This window comes from Bufo bufo, chromosome 8 (assembly GCF_905171765.1).
Source record: "Bufo bufo chromosome 8, aBufBuf1.1, whole genome shotgun sequence".
Classification (NCBI taxonomy): domain Eukaryota; kingdom Metazoa; phylum Chordata; class Amphibia; order Anura; family Bufonidae; genus Bufo; species Bufo bufo.
In genome coordinates, this window is record NC_053396.1 from 24,581,564 (window position 1) to 24,600,170 (window position 18,607).

At 46.3% G+C, this 18,607-nt stretch overlaps 1 protein-coding gene across 1 annotated transcript in view; it reads right to left on the bottom strand.

The window, feature by feature from the left end:
• Positions 1-18,325, bottom strand: part of STXBP1 (syntaxin binding protein 1) — a 119,470-nt gene extending 101,145 nt beyond the window's left edge. The window contains exon 1 of the mRNA XM_040405157.1: positions 18,295-18,325. The gene's annotated coding sequence lies outside the window, so the exon portion shown is untranslated. The remainder of the gene's footprint in view (positions 1-18,294) is intronic.
• Between the last annotated feature and the right edge of the window lie 282 nt (positions 18,326-18,607).

Genomic DNA, 18,607 nt, shown 5'->3' on the forward strand with positions numbered 1-18,607 from the left:
CACCAATCAGCTGTTTGATGAGCAGGCGGCGCTCCATGTGAGTGCTGCTTCCTGTTCATTATACTGCTGGTCACTTGAATGCAGCAAGTACTTGTAATCACACTGTGCTGCCACTGCAAATAGACGATGGGTGATGTAGTGAAGATGGAGCGCTGCCTCCTTATCAAACAGCCAAACAGATATTGATGACCTATCCTGAGAAAAGTTCATCCATATGTATGGTCTGCACAATGCCTTTAAAGGGGTTGTCCGCTTATTACTATTGATGACCTATCCTCAGATCGGCTGGGGGTCCGCAGTTCTTGCGGCAAGCAGGTAAACAGAGCAGAAAAGGATGCTAAAGGACTTGCGATCATATGGCATCATCAAAGGTCCTTCAGCCTACCATTACTATATTTCAAAGGTCCTTCATACTCTGGTATGTACACCCATGCCTAGGGGTCATTGTACATTGCAGGTTTTGGTGCAAATTGCAGCAAATACTGCAGTAAAACCGAGATGTACAATAATCCCCAAAGACACAGATGTCTGCAGGGCTGGAGGCTAAATTGCCGCCCCCATGCTGTCCTAGCAAAGCACTGTCTGAGGCCACCGCCTCACTTTGCCTAATTAGAGATGCGTCCCTGTATGTGACGTCACTGTCACTGCTGATTTGCAAGGGTGCAAGGCAGGGGCAGATTGGGAACTTAAAGTGGCCCTGGAAAAAAAACTAAAAGTAGCCCCATTTTGTAGGTGGGTCCAAATTGACAAAAGACGGGACAAAACAAGTAGGCAGGGACAACAGAAGTAGGTGGTCCTGCAATACTGTAGTGCAGCATAGAATAGCCCCAACCACATTATTCAACTGTATCACCGTCATGAAGATGGTAATACAGTTGAGTTCAGGAGGGTGCCTGTGGCTGTTGAGCATCAGATCATTATGTACATGGCCTGCGTCCATCAAGAGGGCTGGAGCGGGCCCCTGGGCATCGGCCCAGCCAGAAACTTCCCTGTAGGGTCTATGGCCAATCCGCTCCCGGTGCAAGGAGTCAGACCCTCGCCGATCAGATACTGATGACCGGTCTTGAGGATAGGTTCTAAGTATTAAAATCTCAAACCACCCCTTTAAAACCAAAACTGGATATTAAAACATCTGGTAGGACAGCTCAGTCTTACGTTAAACTCGTATGACCCCTTTAAGGCAATGATAAAATGTCACAATTCATCAACATGTGGATGTGTGTGCAAGGTCTATAAGGGAAAAGCATTGAGAGTGCAACAAGCCCCGTCCACATGCAAGTGAGAAGTCATAACTTTTTATTACATGAGATCATGTTTTGTATAATCTGCCCAACCAACATGTTGAAACAGAAGTGACATGACTGCTGCCCTCCCTACGGAGGAAAATTGGAGGGTGCTGATAAAGATCGCAGTCTTACATAGCTGGAACCGCTCCACTTGCCTTTAGTTTCATAAATCATGTCAGGGTGCAGGCAGAGAGAGGACTAGGGACCTTCACAGCGTGGGAATGAGATCTTGATGTGGGCTGCTTGCATTGTAAGGCCTCGTGCACACAGGAAAGTTGTGTGCACAGACCCTGTATACAGGGGTGCACCTAGCCTTTCTGCTGCCTGAGGTGAAAACTGAAATGGAGCCCCCCCCCCATTGCCAATTTCCTAACCTAACCCCTTTGCCACAATGAAAGCACTCATTGCCCATGGCCCTTCCGCTGCCCCCCTCTTGCCCCTACCTGGTGCTGCCTGAGGCAATCTCATTGGTGGTGCACCCCTGCCTGTATATGCTGCTATACAGACCCTGCATAGCAGCATATGGACCCATAGGCTCTGCACGGGCCGCCATATGGTGCTTTCATGAGGCCCCGCGTTTCTCTGCAAGCATGAGAAGATTCCATGAGCAGAAGAGTTTTATGGACCCACAGCAGTCTATAGAAGAGATCAGCAACCTTTGGCACTCCAGCTGCTGTGAAACTACAACTCACAGCATGGACACATACTTGGATGGTCTTGTAACTCCCCTAGAAGTGAAAGGAGGATTCTGGGAGTTGTAATTTCAGAACAACTGGAGTGGCGGAGATTGACGATCCCTGGTCTATGGGGTCACCTGCATGGTCTTTAAGATCTCACCTTCAGTGCTGTGGCTGGTTTTCATAGACTTCTTTCACCATAAGGGCATTTGACAAGTGTCAGCTGGCCACAGTGCACATATATCAGACGACCATCTAATGTGTATAGGGGTTTCCTCCAAGGGCAGATATATTGGAGGAGAGAAAGGAACGCTGGATTTCAACATGCCTGATCCTTTTGTTTGCAGGAGATAAGTTACCTGCCAAAGGTGTCTGGCAGCAGCTTTCTCCCCTCTCCAACTCCTAACTCGCCAAGCCGAGCACGTATGTATATGGTGGATCGAAATGATAACTGACAACCAAGTGAGTGTTTGGCCAATGGTTATCTCATATACAGTATATGGATGACTTAAAGGGATTTTCCAGTCTCTTGATATTGATGACCTATCCTCAGAATAGGTCATCAATATCAGATCGGTGGGGGAAGGCGACGCCTGGTGCCCCCACCAATCAGCTATTTTGGGCGGCCGCTTATCTACCTGGAAAGCAAAAGGATCAAGCATTGGAATTTAAAGCGCCCGATCCTTCACGCTTCGGTGTGGGAGGGAAACACCACACTGAGCATAGAAGGGAAGGGGAAACAGGGAATCAGGCCTGGGAACTAGGGAAGGAAAACGGACACCTCCTAGTAAAACCCTAACCAAGATCCTGACTGACTACCAGTATGAACAAACGCCAAAGGTAGGTGAGATCATACGCAGGAAAACCTAGAGTCCTATCAAGCCCTATAGGACCCTGGTACTAATGGCAGGGACGAGACTACCCGTTCCTCCAAAAGGAAGGACGAACAGGAGTCTCCTTCAGGCCTAATACAAACAATAGGGAAATGCAACACACAGAACCCAAACAAAACACAAAAAGGAAAGGAAAGACTTAACTTCAAAGGAGCAATCCAACCACAGTCTATCCAAAGGTCCAAACAGAAGCTATAAACCGCACAGCATTGTGGGAGAAGCAACTATAAATAGAGAAGGTTAAATGACCCTAATAGCCACACCTGGGGAAAGAAGGTGCGGCAAGCACCAGAAACAACACAGACGTCATTTGATCCAAACGGAAAAGATGTCAGATCAAAGCACGTGTTGCCAGTCTCACAGATCTCCTGCCACCTGTGGTGGGAACGTCCGTGACAATGACATCACCTGTTGAGGACAGTCAGGAGCTCCCCATATACCAGTGACTAAGGCCTCTTTCACACTTGCGTTGTCCGGATCCGGCGTGTACTCCATTTGCCGGAATTACACGCCGGATCCGGAAAAACGCAAGTGAACTGAAAGCATTTGAAGACGGATCCGTCTTCAAAATGCGTTCAGTGTTACTATGGCAGCCAGGACGCTATTAAAGTCCTGGCTGCCATAGTAGTAGTGGGGAGCGGTATACTTACAGTCCGTGCGGCTCCCGGGGCGCTCCAGAATGACGTCAGAGCGCCCCATGCGCATGGATGACGTGATCCATGCGACACGTCATCCATGCGCGTGGGGCGCCCTGACGTCACTCTGGAGCGCCCGGGGAGCCGCACGGACGGTAAGTATACTGCTCCCCACTACACTTTAACATGGCTCCCAGGTCTTTAGCGTCCCGGCAGCCATGGCAACCACTCTGAAAAAGCTAAACGTCGGATCCGGCAATGCGCCGAAACGACGTTTAGCTTAAGGCCGGATCTGGATCAATGCCTTTCAATGGGCATTAATTCCGGATCCGGCCTTGCGGCAAGTGTTCAGGATTTTTGACCGGAGCAAAAAGCGCAGCATGCTGCAGTATTTTCTCCGGCCAAAAAACGTTCCGTTCCGGAACTAAAGACATCCTGATGCATCCTGAACGGATTTCTCTCCATTCAGAATGCATTAGGATAAAACTGATCAGGATTCTTCCGGCATAGAGCCCCGACGACGGAACTCTATGCCGGAAGACAAGAACGCAAGTGTGAAAGAGCCCTAACCTAAATACATAGCCAGTACTGTAGCCCTTTTTCCTTCACCTGGGGCAAAAGTTCAGTTTACTGCCCTGGCACCCAGGGAACAGGCCCTGGTACTCCCCAAACAGCAACCCCTGCTTTACTTGCTATACACTGATCTGATGACTCTAGCCCTGTGATGGCTAACCTCCGGCACTCCAGCTGTGACAAAACTACAACTCGCAAGATGTACACTTGCTTGGCTGTTCTCAGAACTCCATAGAAATGAATGGAGCATGCTGGGAGTCGTAGTGTCACCACAGCTGGCGTGCCGGAGGTTAGCCATCACTGCTCCTAGCAATGTCAACAATGCTTCAGAGCTGAAATCTCCAGGCATTCCTTGCTGACTCAATGCCTGTAAATCTCTTATCTCCGGTGACTGGCATTTTGGGACTGTCATCTGACGGTAAAAGCCATTTGACTCAGGCTGATGCAAGGACAATTATCATGAGTGAACCGAATGTTTCTGATAATGGCCTTTAATGGCATGATTTACATGCAGCAATGATCCCCTCTGTATGGGGATGAATGATCTCTACTGCGATTGTTTGTCCCCATACAGATTCACAGTTTGCCAGCAGCACATCCCTGTGTACACAGCACGATCTGCTGCCGACAAATGATGATTTTATGTAAAGTGTTTTCCTGTTTGTCAGATGATCAGTGACACTTTTACCCCAGGCAATTATTGTGATCGCAGTGATTCCTACAAACACTCTTTACCTATAATTGCCCTAATCTATAGCTCATGTAAAAGGGCCTTAAAGGGGTTGTTCACCCCCGGGGACCTTTTCTGTAGCTTTCCCAGCGTGGCCGGACTCACGGTAGGAATCATACTCAGCTGATCCCTGATGGTGGGTTCCTTCACTCCCCCGAATCCATTGCAGCTCCTGGGTTTCCCTGTAACAACATCCGGTTTGACGTGGGTCACTGGCTGCATGTGTCAGGTGACGGTCCCTGGGTCACGTGACACGTCACCGCTGCACCAGTCGTTCGTTGCATCGGCCATGTGCGTCAATCCAGATTTTAACGTGGGGAGACGCAGGTACATATGATTCCCACCACGTGTCCGGCCATGCTGCGGGGTCTGCAAATAAGGTCCCAATGGTAAACAACCCATTTAAAGGGGTTCTCCATGCTATTTTGAAAATCGTGCTGGGTGCTGACCTGTGGAGGGAAGATATTCTGCTCAGTACTTACCTCTCTGTTGCACTACTGTTGGCTGCATGCTCTTCCACTCAGGTCCGGATGTGATCCTAAGTCTTTCTGTTCAGCTACATATACAGTATAGGCGGCAGAACAGGAAGACTCGGAAAAGACATCCAGTTGGGATCTGAGTGGAAGAGCCCGCAGCCAATCTGAGCGGAGACAGAGGCATCAACAGCACAACATAGGGTATGTACAGAGCAGACTATCTTCTCTCAATAGGTCAGCATCCAGAAAACTTTTCAAGACGGCTCGGAGAACCCCTTTAACTTGTAAGCTGTTAGGATGTGATTTGGGATCAGTACGAGGTAACTAAAGCAATATATTTTAATATACTCAATTTTATTTAGATTACAGTATCAAAAGGAGGGGAGATCTGTCACAGTTCACATGCTCCAGTTAATGGGTGTAAATCAGAGTGTCAGCTCTTCTGCCTACAGTGAGCATTAGCCATTTCATGGTGCCAGTGTCACTTGCCTCAGGATTTCCTGAAAGCAGGATGTTTAGCACATGTTTAGCCTTACTGGTGTATCCTGTCTGCTCCTTTCTATTCCTAATCTCCATTCAGCTCGTCCTCTTCCTTGATGCTTTGATCCATTCGCCCTCTAGCTCCAGTCATGGCTATCTCCATTGACTTGCGTCTCTAGTTAGTCCTCTGGCATTTCTGAAGTAGGAGTCAAACTCAGAGCTTCCTTAGACCTCACATCATAGTCTAGCCTGAACCAATCCACTGGTGGCACAAGGGACTCACCATGAACAAGTCTTGTTGGGTTGTCATCATGTTCTCTGACTTGGCTTCTTTTCACCTCGTCGACCTCCCATGCTCTTGGACTTGTTTCTGACATTCCTTGTGGTTAAGGGTTTGGTGTTACTACTTACCACTACCACCCATAACAACCATATTAATGTTTTCAGCCCTGTTCCAGCTTCTGCCCCATGGTTTTAATAGCTGTGGCCTACAAGATGCAACCAAGCCCATTCTTCCTTGCAGGGTTCCTTGGTGGAAATAGGCATCTCCTTCTTGGTCTTTGCTCATTTTAAGGCTATGTTCACAATGGCAAGAAGCTACAACGCTCTTCCCTATCAGTATTATGACAGATACCATTGGTGGCCGATGGATATTTTATTGTGGTTGTCAATCTGCCAGGAAGAATAGGGCACTTTTCTTTCCATTAAATCTACCAAGACTTCAAATGGAAGGTCCAAATGGAGTATTCATGTGTATGGAGGATGGGGGGGTCGGTAGCATTGGGCAGACATATAATGTGCTTATTGAGGGTTATACATAAGATAAGTCTACAGTACAATGGGGATCTGGAAGTACTATTTGCCTTTGTGGCGAATGCTAGTAGGCATAATGAGTGTTATAGGCCCAGTATTGTACTGGGGTTCCTGGGGCCCAGCAGATGAATTTATTCTCAAGTCTGAGCCCCTATAACATTAATAAAGTTTAATAGATTTTGAATTAAAGAAATAGACCCTAGTAGCAAATAATTGGCTCCAAAGGTAGCTGGATTTTTAGGGCTCTTCATGGTATCAGAGCCTGGGCCCGCCGGAGGTTACTCTGGTATTTTGGTGGCCAGTCTGACCCTGTAGCTGCAGCGGACCCCTGAGAAGCTGGTGCAGATGATGGGAGTGGTCATGACCCTGATGAGATGTGTCTTCCTAAGGCCGTTGCTTCCTGGAGATCGGTGTAGTGGAGATGTAGTTTGAAGAATGAGGCCCGGAGTAAATGTATAACTGTCTCTTTTTACTTAATACAAAAAAATAACTGGTGGTAGATCCCGTAGCAGAAAAGTCAAAGTGCCGTTTCTGGGAGCAGTTGAGAAGGTATAGAGGAAGGTTGGATGACTGCAGATGGGAACTTGTGGGAATATATGTCCACTGTAAGGTTCAGGCTCGAACTTTATCTGGCCTAGTGGTGGTTTGGGAGATGGGTGTCTGAGCTGTAGTCCCTCACCTTACAGTAGTGTCTGTAACATAAAGTTTTGCTCATCACTCTGCTGTCTTGTCTCTCAAGTGTTTTCTTAAAGCTAAAGGTGTTGGTCTCTCTGGAGAATCAAATATTGTTCCCAGGAGCAGGAGCTCTGGAGTGTGCTTCCTCTCCTGACAGTATCTACACAGCAACTCCCCCTCTTGGCAGGAAGCAGGACCAGCCCACTCCTTCCAAGAGGCAAGTAACAGGGTGGTTAGCTCTGTTCCCGCCAACCAATGCCATCCATACCTCTCCTGGCTGCTACTTACTGCTAAAACATAAAATACATAACATAACAATGCATAATACAATACATATAAATCATTGCAGATACCCCCAGGTCTGGGGTTCTGCATATAAGCCATAGAATGATCCTCTGGGAAAAAAGGCATGCTAATTAGCTCACTTTCCAAAAAAAGAAAACAAACCTTTTGCATTTAGGGCCATCAGTTAGAAATGAGCTATGGTATCAAAGTTTGATCTTGGAAACAGACCTAGAGACATAACTAAAGGTCCCCATACAAATTTGTTCTGTTGGCCAAACCCACCGAGAGCGGCGGGTTCGGTTGACACTCTAATGTGTATGAGTGGTTTGCCAAAGAAGCACTGTATGGCCTACAAGACGCCTTATGCCTACAAGGTACTCTCCACAAGCAGAAGCAATATCAGTAAGTTATGTCTCGAGGCCTTCTTAAAAGGTTGAACATTGATTTATAGGATAACTGCCTTCCAACTGGTGGCACCGGAGGCACAGCTTTCTTTTCTTTTTTTGGAAAGGGAGCTAATTTGCGTACAATGGGCACAGAACACTTCTTGTAGACCAGCAGAACAGCTGCATACTGTGTCATGAGGACTAATATAATAGCAGCATTAAGAAATCTTAGCTGAAAAATATGATCTTTGAAAATAACTCTCAACAAGAAAGAATTATCAAGGCAAGAAAAAAAAGAAACAAGTCATGGAGCTTGGCAAACAGCCTTTTTAACACAAAATATGACTCCAAAATCAAATTTTTATACATGGAGACTGGAGTCTTGAAGAACTGACTGCAAATAAATCTAATCGTCAAATATCATCATGACGGTATTCAATCTGCAAACGCCATGGTCATGTTTAGACTGATGGAGCTGGACAAAGGAGGTGGCGTATCTTCTAAACCCAGGACATCAATACAGTATCGCAGTCTGAGACAGTCTAATGGTACCAGTGTACCAGCCAGATTAATGATACCCCTTTAGTGCCCCTGACACAGTATGATGCCCCTTTAGTACCCCTACCAAGATGTGATGTCCCGTCAAGTGGCCTGCACACAGTGTGACGCCCCTGTAAGTGCCCACCCTCACAGAATGATGTCACCCCACACACACATAGTGATGCCTCACAGAGTGATGCCTCCAAATTGAATACTCACCTACCCCATTTTTCCATGATGAATGGGTCGTCTGTGGCTAAGGCTACTTTCACACGTTAGAGTTTCTATTTTCCGGTATTGAGATCGGTCATAGGGTCTCAATACCGTAAAAAAAAACGCTTCAGTTTTGCCCCCTTTCATTGTCAATGGGGACAAAACGTAACTGAACAGAACGCTCCAAAATGCATTCCGTTTGGTTGCGTTCCCATACCGGAGAGCAAACCGCAGCATGCTGTGTTTTTCTTTCTGTCATGGGATGCGGAGCAAGACGGATCAGTCATGACCCACAATGCAAGTCAACAGGGAGAGATCTGTTTAACTTAGACACTGTCTGACACAATAGAAAACGGATCCGTCCCCCATTGACTTTCAATGTAGTTCATGACGGATCCGTCTTGGCCATGTTAAAGATAATACAACTGGATCGGTTCAGATCCAGATGCACGGATGCAGATGGTTGTATTATCAGTAATGGAAGCGTTTTTGATGAACCCTGCCGGATCCAGCAAAAACGCAAGTGTGAAAGTAGCCTAAGCGCAGCAGACATAATCACTGCATCGCGCCTGCCTACCCTTTTAATCTTCTGGTGATCTTTTCCATCTTCAGCTGGTGGCTGACTAAGGGGGCAGTTGATGCGTACAGGGGTCGTCTCACTTCAGCAAGTGGTGTTTATTATGTAGAAGAAGTTAATACAAGGCACTTACTAATGTATTGTTATTATCCATATTGCTTCCTTTGCTGGTTGGATTCATTTTTCCATTACATTATACACTGTTCGTTTCCATGGTTATTACCACCCTGCAATCCATCAGTGGTGGTCGTGATTTCCGTCATGGGATGCGGAGGAAGACGGATCCGGCATGACCCTCAATGCAAGTCACTGGGGACGGATCAGTTTTCTCTGCCACAATAGAAAACGGATCCATCCCCCATTGGCTTTCAATGGAGTTAATGACTGATCCGTCTTGGCAATGTTAAAGATATGTTAAGGGAGGGCGTGGCCGGAAGCCAATGGGAAAGGACGCCTGAATACTGAGCTCCGTGGCCGACAAGCTCCAAATCAGCATCCCCCTCACAAGCATGGGGAAGAAGAAGATAGGGAAGCCGTCCAAGAACAGCATGGACCCCCTGGAATCCCCAGTGTCTCTTAGTATGGATGCGTTCTTGCGCAGGGAAAGGGACGAACTGGATCCCAAGATGGCGCCCTCCTACCACACCACACAGCTCAGGAGCGGGACAACATTCGCCTCCCAGCCGATGTCCCTCCCTTTACCCATGTCGCTCCCCGCACTTAGCGGAGCGTGCATTCTACGCCAGCTTGGGTCCCCTTCTATGGAGGAAGTCATCTTACCAAGCATGGAGGTGAGGCAACAAGATGGTAGGAGATGAGCATAGGCCCCGCAAAGCAGCGTCTTAGTCTCCTTCACCCCCCGCTGGGAGAACTCTCCAAAGCCAGCTCCTAAACCCCCATGTGCTCACCCAGCCAGAAGCTGCATAACCACTGCCACTGGTGGTTTCATTAACACCTCCTGCGCCAGACACACCACAAAGCACTAATAATGAACATGTTCCCATGCCCTTTCAGACGGTGTCACCTGTGTCAGCCCCCCCCTCCCCCCATATCATTTATGACTCCGAGATATCCCGACAGGCCCCGGCTCCACTACCACAGAGAGCCTTCAAGCCTAAGAGAACCACAGAACATGCACCTGAGGAGATGTCCATGCTCCAACCAGCAGATTGTCCAGATGTTGCGCTGATCCTGCGGTCTCAGTCTCCTTCAAGACACCGGTCGTCCTCATCCTCAAGTTCTGCAGTCCCAGACCCCCCCTGGGTCGCCCCCACCTAATTGGTGGTCCCACATACAACAGCTTCCAATGAAACAGGACTTTAAGCCCTACTATCAGAAGTTAAAGAAACACTTAAAGCCGAGGTAGCGATTATCCGAAAAGACGTCCAGAATATAGGCTCTCACCTCAACCAGCTGGAAGAAGACCACAATGCAGCTAGATCAGTGGTGCGCTATATCCAAGAACGCACTACCACGCAGTCCCTTCTTTTACGTGATCTACAAAGACATGTCGAGGACTTGAACAACAGAGGCAGACGCCATAATATAAGAGTGAGAGGGGTCCCTGAATCCCAAGAAAGTGAAGATGTTGATGCAATACTACACCAACCTTTTAACACTACTCTTGATCGCCCAATATACTGTTCTTCGAGCGCTATCTTCAGCGACACTAGGCCCTATCACTTGGTCAGATCACGTCCCTCTAACTGTAGATCTGAATTGTGAGGCTTCACCCCCGAAATGCACCCACTGGTGTTTAAATGAAACCCTTTTGTCCAATGTAGCTTCAAGGGAGGAACTGAGAACTCACTTAATCAATTACTTCCAGACTAATGAATCATCGGTATCCTCACTTGGGACATTATGGGAGGCCCATAAGGCAGTCTTTCGGGGATGTTGCATCTCAACAGCTTCTAAGATTTAAAGGGAACCTGTCACCGGGATTTTGGGTATAGAGCTGAGGGCATGGGTTGTTAGATGGCCGCTAGCACATCCGCAATATCCAGTCCCCATAGCTCTGTGTTCTTTTATTGTGTAAAAACCCCAATTTGATACATATGCAAATTAACCTGAGATGTGTCCTGTACGTGAGATGAGTCCTGTATGTGAGATGAGTCAGGGACAGGACTCATCTCAGGTTAATTTGCATATGTATCAAATAGTTTTTTTTTACACAATAAAAGCACACAGAGCTATGGGGACTGGGTATTGCAGATGTGCTAGCGGCCATCTAGCAACCCATGTCCTCAGCACTATACACAAAATCCCGGTGACAGGTTCCCTTTAAAAAGACAGGGATAGCCACTACAGAAAATGCCTGGCAGAGTTACACCAGGCAGAACAAGACCTGGCCACCAGACCATCAAAGCACCTACTAAGGAGGATACTAGACCTTAGAAACCATCTAACAAACATCACACTCAAAACAAAGAAGCTCCTGAGATACTCTAGGCAGCGTTTTTGCGAATTTGGTAATAAACCCCATACACTATTGGCAAAACAGTTGCGGGACCGCAAAGCTACAACAACTCCCCAGGTTATAAAAGATTCGTCGGGCACTCAATATTTTGACCCAGAGAAGATTGCTGACATTTTCCAATCATATTATACTTCCCTGTACTCCCTCGCTTCAGGGCTTCCTACAAATCCTTAGACCAGATCCCAGGTATTAGACAAATACTTGTCTGATTGTATCCTGCCCACTCTTTCTCAAGAGGCTTTAACACACCTAAATCAGCAGATTACACTGGAGGAACTAGGGGAGGTAGTGCAAGATTTGCCAGGAAATAAAACGCCGGGACCTGATGGTCTCACATATCACTACTATAAAACATATGCCGAGATATTGCTTCCGCATATGGCCCTTCTATTTAACTCCTTCCTGGCAGGAGAACCAATACCGCAGCCCATGCTTCAATCTTCTATAACAGTTATACCTAAACCAGGAAAGGATCCTTCAGAATGTGCTAGTTATCGTCCGATTAGTTAAGATCTTTACTAAACTGCTGGCGAATTGATTTAGCTGCTTGCTTTCCCAGTTGATCCATAAGGACCAGGTGGGGTTTGTCCGGTTCCGTCAGGCGGGGGATAACACAAGAAGAGTGGTGGACCTGGTTGATGCAGTCAATAAGGAGTCGACTGAAGCTTTACTTCTCGGCCTAGACGCAGAAAAAGCCTTCGACCGTCTTAGCTGGCCTTTTATGTTTCATGCTCTGCATAGATTTGGGTTTGCGGGCCCATTCCTACAGGCACTTAGAGGTCTTTATTCGACTCCTACAGCACGTATAAATTTCCCCCAAGCATGCTCCTCTGTATTCCCTATTAAAAATGGCACCCGACAGGGCTGTCCCCTATCCCCTCTTCTATATGTACTGAGTATTAAACCCTCGGCCTCTCAGATCCGGACAAGCCCAGACATCAAAAGCATTCAAATAAAGGACTGATCCTTTACCATATCTCTATTTGCGTAAATGAATCCAATCGTCTCGCTCCCTAATGTACACGCCACTATTGCTGAGTCTGACTACAGTAGGCTTTCGGGTTATTAAATAAACAACACAAAAACTGAAGCATTACCTTTAAATATTCCCCCGCAAACACTTAAGGCCCTACAACACTATTTTAACTACTCCTGGCAGAACCGCTCTATAAAATACTTAGGGGTTCATATCACCCCTACCTATCCTGCTTTATACGGATGCAAATTTCCTCACGGTATTAGGCTACTTTCACACGAGCGTTCGGGTGTCCGCTCGTGAGCTCCGTTTGAAGGGGCTCACGAGCGGCCCCGAACGCAGCCGTCCGGCCCTAATGCATTCTCAGTGGAGGCGGATCCATTGAGAATGCATCCGCCTGCCAGCGCTCAGCCTCCGCTCCGCTCAGTGAGCGGACACCTGAACGCTGCTTGCAGCGTTCGGGTGTCCGCCTGGCCGTGCGGATCCGTCCAGACTTATAATGGAAGTCAATGGGGACGGATCCGCTTGAAGATGACACTATATGGCTCAATCTTCAAGCGGATCCGTTCCCCATTGACTTTCAATGTAAAGTCTGAACGGATCCGCTCAGGCTACTTTCTGACTTAGAAAATTTTCTAAGTTATAATGCAGACGGATCCGTTCTGAACGGATGCAAACGTCTGCATTATCGGAGCGGATCCATCTGATGAAACATCAGACGGATCCGCTCCGAACGCTAGTGTGAAAGTAGCCTTAGCTAATATTACACTTATCAATTAGTGGAGACCCCCTACGTATATCCTTACTGGGTCGTATAGCAGCGGTCAAGATGTCGGTCTTGCCTAAACTGCTATACTTATTTGAGACGCTCCCAGTCAGAGTGCCGGCGGGGACTTTGCGCCAAATTCAATCTGCCTTTCTTACGTTTGTATGGAACAATAAACGACACTGTATCGCTAAGTCGGTTCTGACCTCTAAGAAAACTCAAGGAGGCCTTTCGCTGCCGGACATAGCCCTTTATTATTATGCCACGCATCTTAGACACTTAGCTTCTTGGACCACATTACACTCCTCTAATAAATGGACAGAGATAGAGAGGCTCTGGTTAGCCTCATTTCATATGGGTGCTATGATTTGGGGTCGCCCAGCCGACATCGCACCTCAAAACCTACTAGGCCCTATGACATTCACTAGAAGCCTATGGCTAACTTGCAAGATGAAATTTGGCCTCTCCACCTTGCATTCCTCTCTTACACCGTTTTTATTTACTCCACATTTAGGAAATAGTAGTGAATCAAACATGGCTGGCCCCTGGATTAAGAGAGGACTTTTTCGGGTCCATGACCTACGCAACCCTCTAACAGTCCGTCTCTTGTCCTTTACAGGATTGCAAAGTAAATATGATTTACCCTCTTCCTCTACATATCACTACCAACAAATAGCCCAATATTGCTGCTCGTCCACCATCTCTGGATCAATACCCCACCCTCACCCCATTTGAGAGAATTTGTATCCGGGGTCCGTCGTTTTAGAGGTCTCATTTCCGATATATACGACTTGCTTACCTCTCAGACTTATCTAATAAGAGGAGAGCATCTATACATGACGAAATGGGAGAAGTGGTTAGGTAGAGAAATCCCGCTAGATCTTTGGAATGTAGTATGGTCAAGGTCTTTCACTAGTTCATCCTGCATAAGTTATAAAGAAACTCAACTAAAATTGTTGATGAACTGGTACCATACCCCAGAAGTACTACATGCTTTAACCACTTAAGGACCACAGGTTTATACCCCCCTAAAGACCAGGCCCTTTTTTACAAATCGGCACTACACTACTTTCACCGTTTATTGCTCGGTCATGCAACTTACCACCCAAATGAATTTTACCTCCTTTTCTTCTCACTAATAGAGCTTTCATTTGGTGGTATTTCATTGCTGCTGACATTTTTACTTTTTTTGTTATTAATCGAAATTTAACGATTTTTTTGCAAAAAAATGACATTTTTCACTTTCAGTTGTAAAATTTTGCAAAAAAAACGAGATCCATATAGAAATTTTGCTCTAAATTTATAGTTCTACATGTCTTTGATAAAAAAAAAATGTTTGGGTAAAAAAAAAATGGTTTGGGTAAAAGTTATAGCGTTTACAAACTATGGTACAAAAATGTGAATTTCCGCTTTTTGAAGCAGCTCTGACTTTCTGAGCACCTGTCATGTTTCCTGAGGTTCTACAATGCCCAGACAGTACAAACACCCCACAAATGACCCCATTTCGGAAAGTACACACCCTAAGGTATTCGCTGATGGGCATAGTGAGTTCATAGAACTTTTTATTTTTTGTCACAAGTTAGCGGAAAATGATGATTTTTTTTTATTTTATTTTTTTTCCTACAAAGTCTCATATTCCACTAACTTGTGACAAAAAATAAAAACTTCTATGAACTCACTATGCCCATCACGAAATACCTTGGGGTCTCTTCTTTCCAAAATGGGGTCACTTGTGGGGTAGTTATACTGCCCTGGCATTCTAGGGGCCCAAATGTGTGGTAAGGAGTTTGAAATCAAATTCTGTAAAAAATGACCAGTGAAATCCGAAAGGTGCTTTTGGAATGTGGGCCCCTTTGCCCACCTAGGCTGCAAAAAAGTGTCACACATCTGGTATCTACGTACTCAGGAGAAGTTGAGGAATGTGTTTTGGGGTGTCATTTTACATATACCCATGCTGGGTGAGATAAATATCTTGGTCAAATGCCAACTTTGTATAAAAAAATGGGAAAAGTTGTCTTTTGCCAAGATATTTCTCTCACCCAGCATGGGTATATGTAAAATGACACCCCAAAACACATTCCCCACCTTCTCCTGAGTACGGCAATACCAGATGTGTGACACTTTTTTGCAGCCTAGGTGGGCAAAGGGGCCCATATTCCAAAGAGCACCTTTCGGATTTCACAGGTCATTTTTTACAGAATTTGATTTCAAACTCCTTACCACACATTCGGGCCCCTAGAATGCCAGGGCAGTATAACTACCCCACAAGTGACCCCATTTTGGAAAGAAGAGACCCCAAGGTATTCCGTGAGGGGCATGGCAAGTTCCTAGAATTTTTTATTTTTTGTCACAAGTTAGTGGAAAATGAGACTTTGTATGAAAAAAAAAAAAAAAAAAAAAATCAGCATTTTCCACTAACTTGTGACAAAAAATAAAAAATTCTAGGAACTTGCCATGCCCCTCACGGAATACCTTGGGGTGTCTTCTTTCCAAAATGGGGTCACTTGTGGGGTAGTTATACTGCCCTGGCATTTTCCAGGGGCCCTAATGTGTGGTAAGTAGGTAAATGACCTGTGAAATCCTAAAGGTGCTCTTTGGAATATGGGCCCCTTTGCCCACCTAGGCTGCAAAAAAGTGTCACACATGTGGTATCGCCGTATTCAGGAGAAGTTGGGGAATGTGTTTTGGGGTGTCATTTTACATATACCCTTGCTGGGTGAGAGAAATATCTTGGCAAAAGACAACTTTTACCATTTTTTTATACAAAGTTGGCATTTGACCAAGATATTTCTCTCACCCAGCATGGGTATATGTAAAATGACACCCCAAAACACATTCCCCAACTTCTCCTGAGTACGGCGATACCAGATGTGTGACACTTTATTGCAGCCTAGATGCGCAAAGGTGCCCAAATTCCTTTTAGGAGGGCATTTTTAGACATTTGGATACCAGACTTCTTCTCACGCTTTGGGGCCCCTAGAATGCCAGGGCAGTATAAATACCCCACATGTGACCCCATTTTGGAAAGAAGACACCCCAAGGTATTCAATGAGGGGCATGGCGAGTTCATAGAAATTTTTTTTTTTTGGCACAAGTTAGCGGAAATTGATATTTTTAATTTTTTTTTCTCACAAAGTCTCCCGTTCCGCTAACTTGGGACAAAAATTTCAATCTTTCATGGACTCAATATGCCCCTCACGGAATACCTTGGGGTGTCTTCTTTCCGAAATGGGGTCACATGTGGGGTATTTATACTGCCCTGGCATTCTAGGGGCCCTAAAGCGTGAGAAGAAGTCTGGAATATAAATGTCTAAAAAATTTTACGCATTTGGTTTCCGTGAGGGGTATGGTGAGTTCATGTGAGATTTTATTTTTTGACACAAGTTAGTGGAATATGAGACTTTGTAAGAAAAAAATAATAATAATTCCGCTAACTTGGGCCAAAAAAATGTCTGGAGCCTTACAGAGGGGTGATCAATGACAGGGGGGGGTGATCAATGACAGGGGGGTGATCAGGGAGTCTATATGGGGTGATAACCACAGTCATTGATCACGCCCGTGTAAGGCTTCATTCAGACGTCCGTATGCGTTTTGCGGATCCGATCCATCTATCAGTGCATCCGTAAAAATCATGCGGACATCTGAATGGAGCTTTACATTGGGGTAATCAATGACAGGGGGGTGATCAGGGAGTCTATATGGGGTGATCACCACAGTCATTGATCATGCCCCTGTAAGGCTTCATTCAGACGTCCGGATGCGTTTTGCGGATCCGATCCATCTATCAGTGGATCCGTAAAAATCATGCGGACGTCTGAATGGAGCTTTACAGGGGGGTAATCAATGACAGGGGTGTAATCAATGACAGGGGGGTGATCAGGGAGTCTATATGGGGTGATAACCACAGTCATTGATCACGCCCCTGTAAGGCTTCATTCAGACGTCCGGATGCGTTTTGCGGATCCGATCCATCTATCAGTGCATCCGTAAAAATCATGCGGACATCTGAATGGAGCTTTACAGGGGGGTGATCAATGACAGGGGTGTAATCAATGACAGGGGGGTGATCAGGGAGTCTATATGGGGTGATCACCACAGTCATTGATCATGCCCCTGTAAGGCTTCATTCAGACGTCCGGATGCGTTTTGCGGATCCGATCCATCTATCAGTGGATCCGTAAAAATCATGCGGACGTCTGAATGGAGCTTTACAGGGGGGTGATCAATGACAGGGGGGTGATCAATGACAGGGGGGTGATCATGGAGTCTATATGGGGTGATCAGGGGCTAATAAGGGGTTAATAAGTGACGGGGGGGGGATGTAGTGTAGTGTAGTGGTGCTTGGTGCTACTTTACTGAGCTACCTGTGTCCTCTGGTGGTCGATCCAAACAAAGGGGACCACCAGAGGAGCAGGTAGCAGGTATATTAGACGCTGTTATCAAAACAGCGTCTAATATACCTGTTAGGGGTTAAAAAAAACACATCTCCAGCCTGCCAGCGAACGATCGCCGCTGGCAGGCTGGAGATCAACTCTCTTACCTTCCGTTCCTGTGAGCGCGCGCGCCTGTGTGCGCGCGTTCACAGGAAATCTCGGCTCACGCGAGATGACGCCTATTGGCGTTAGCGTAGCCTGGGGGAGCCGCCGCAATGACGCCTTTCGGCGTTACAGTTGCGGGAAGTGGTTAAATGGGAATATCCCCAATGTTTGCTGGCGGTGCGTCAATCTATCATATATTCTGGATGTGTCCCCTAGTGGTGCCCTTTTGGGGTTTGGTGGCTTCTGTAGTACGGGATGTTCTGGGCTGTTCAGTGAGGTTAGATCCACTTACGTACCTGTTGAATGTTCCACCTAGGGGGATGGGGGTCACGTCTCCAGGCTGAAAGTAGCCTTAGTTATCTGCTTATTTTTCATAAATCTTCATTTTCTCTCTTATCTTGGATGACATTTTAGGGCTTTGGAACCGATTACTTAGTGGTTTCAACATACAATGGTCATCCTGGAACCAATTAATATTGTAACTTGAGGGACCACTGTACATTTTTTAATACCATACGAATGAAGTAGCTGTTGACGAAATGATCATTTGGCCAAAAAAAAAATCTCTTCCCACCATCATCCCGTCAACTTGCATTCACGTATCAGCCA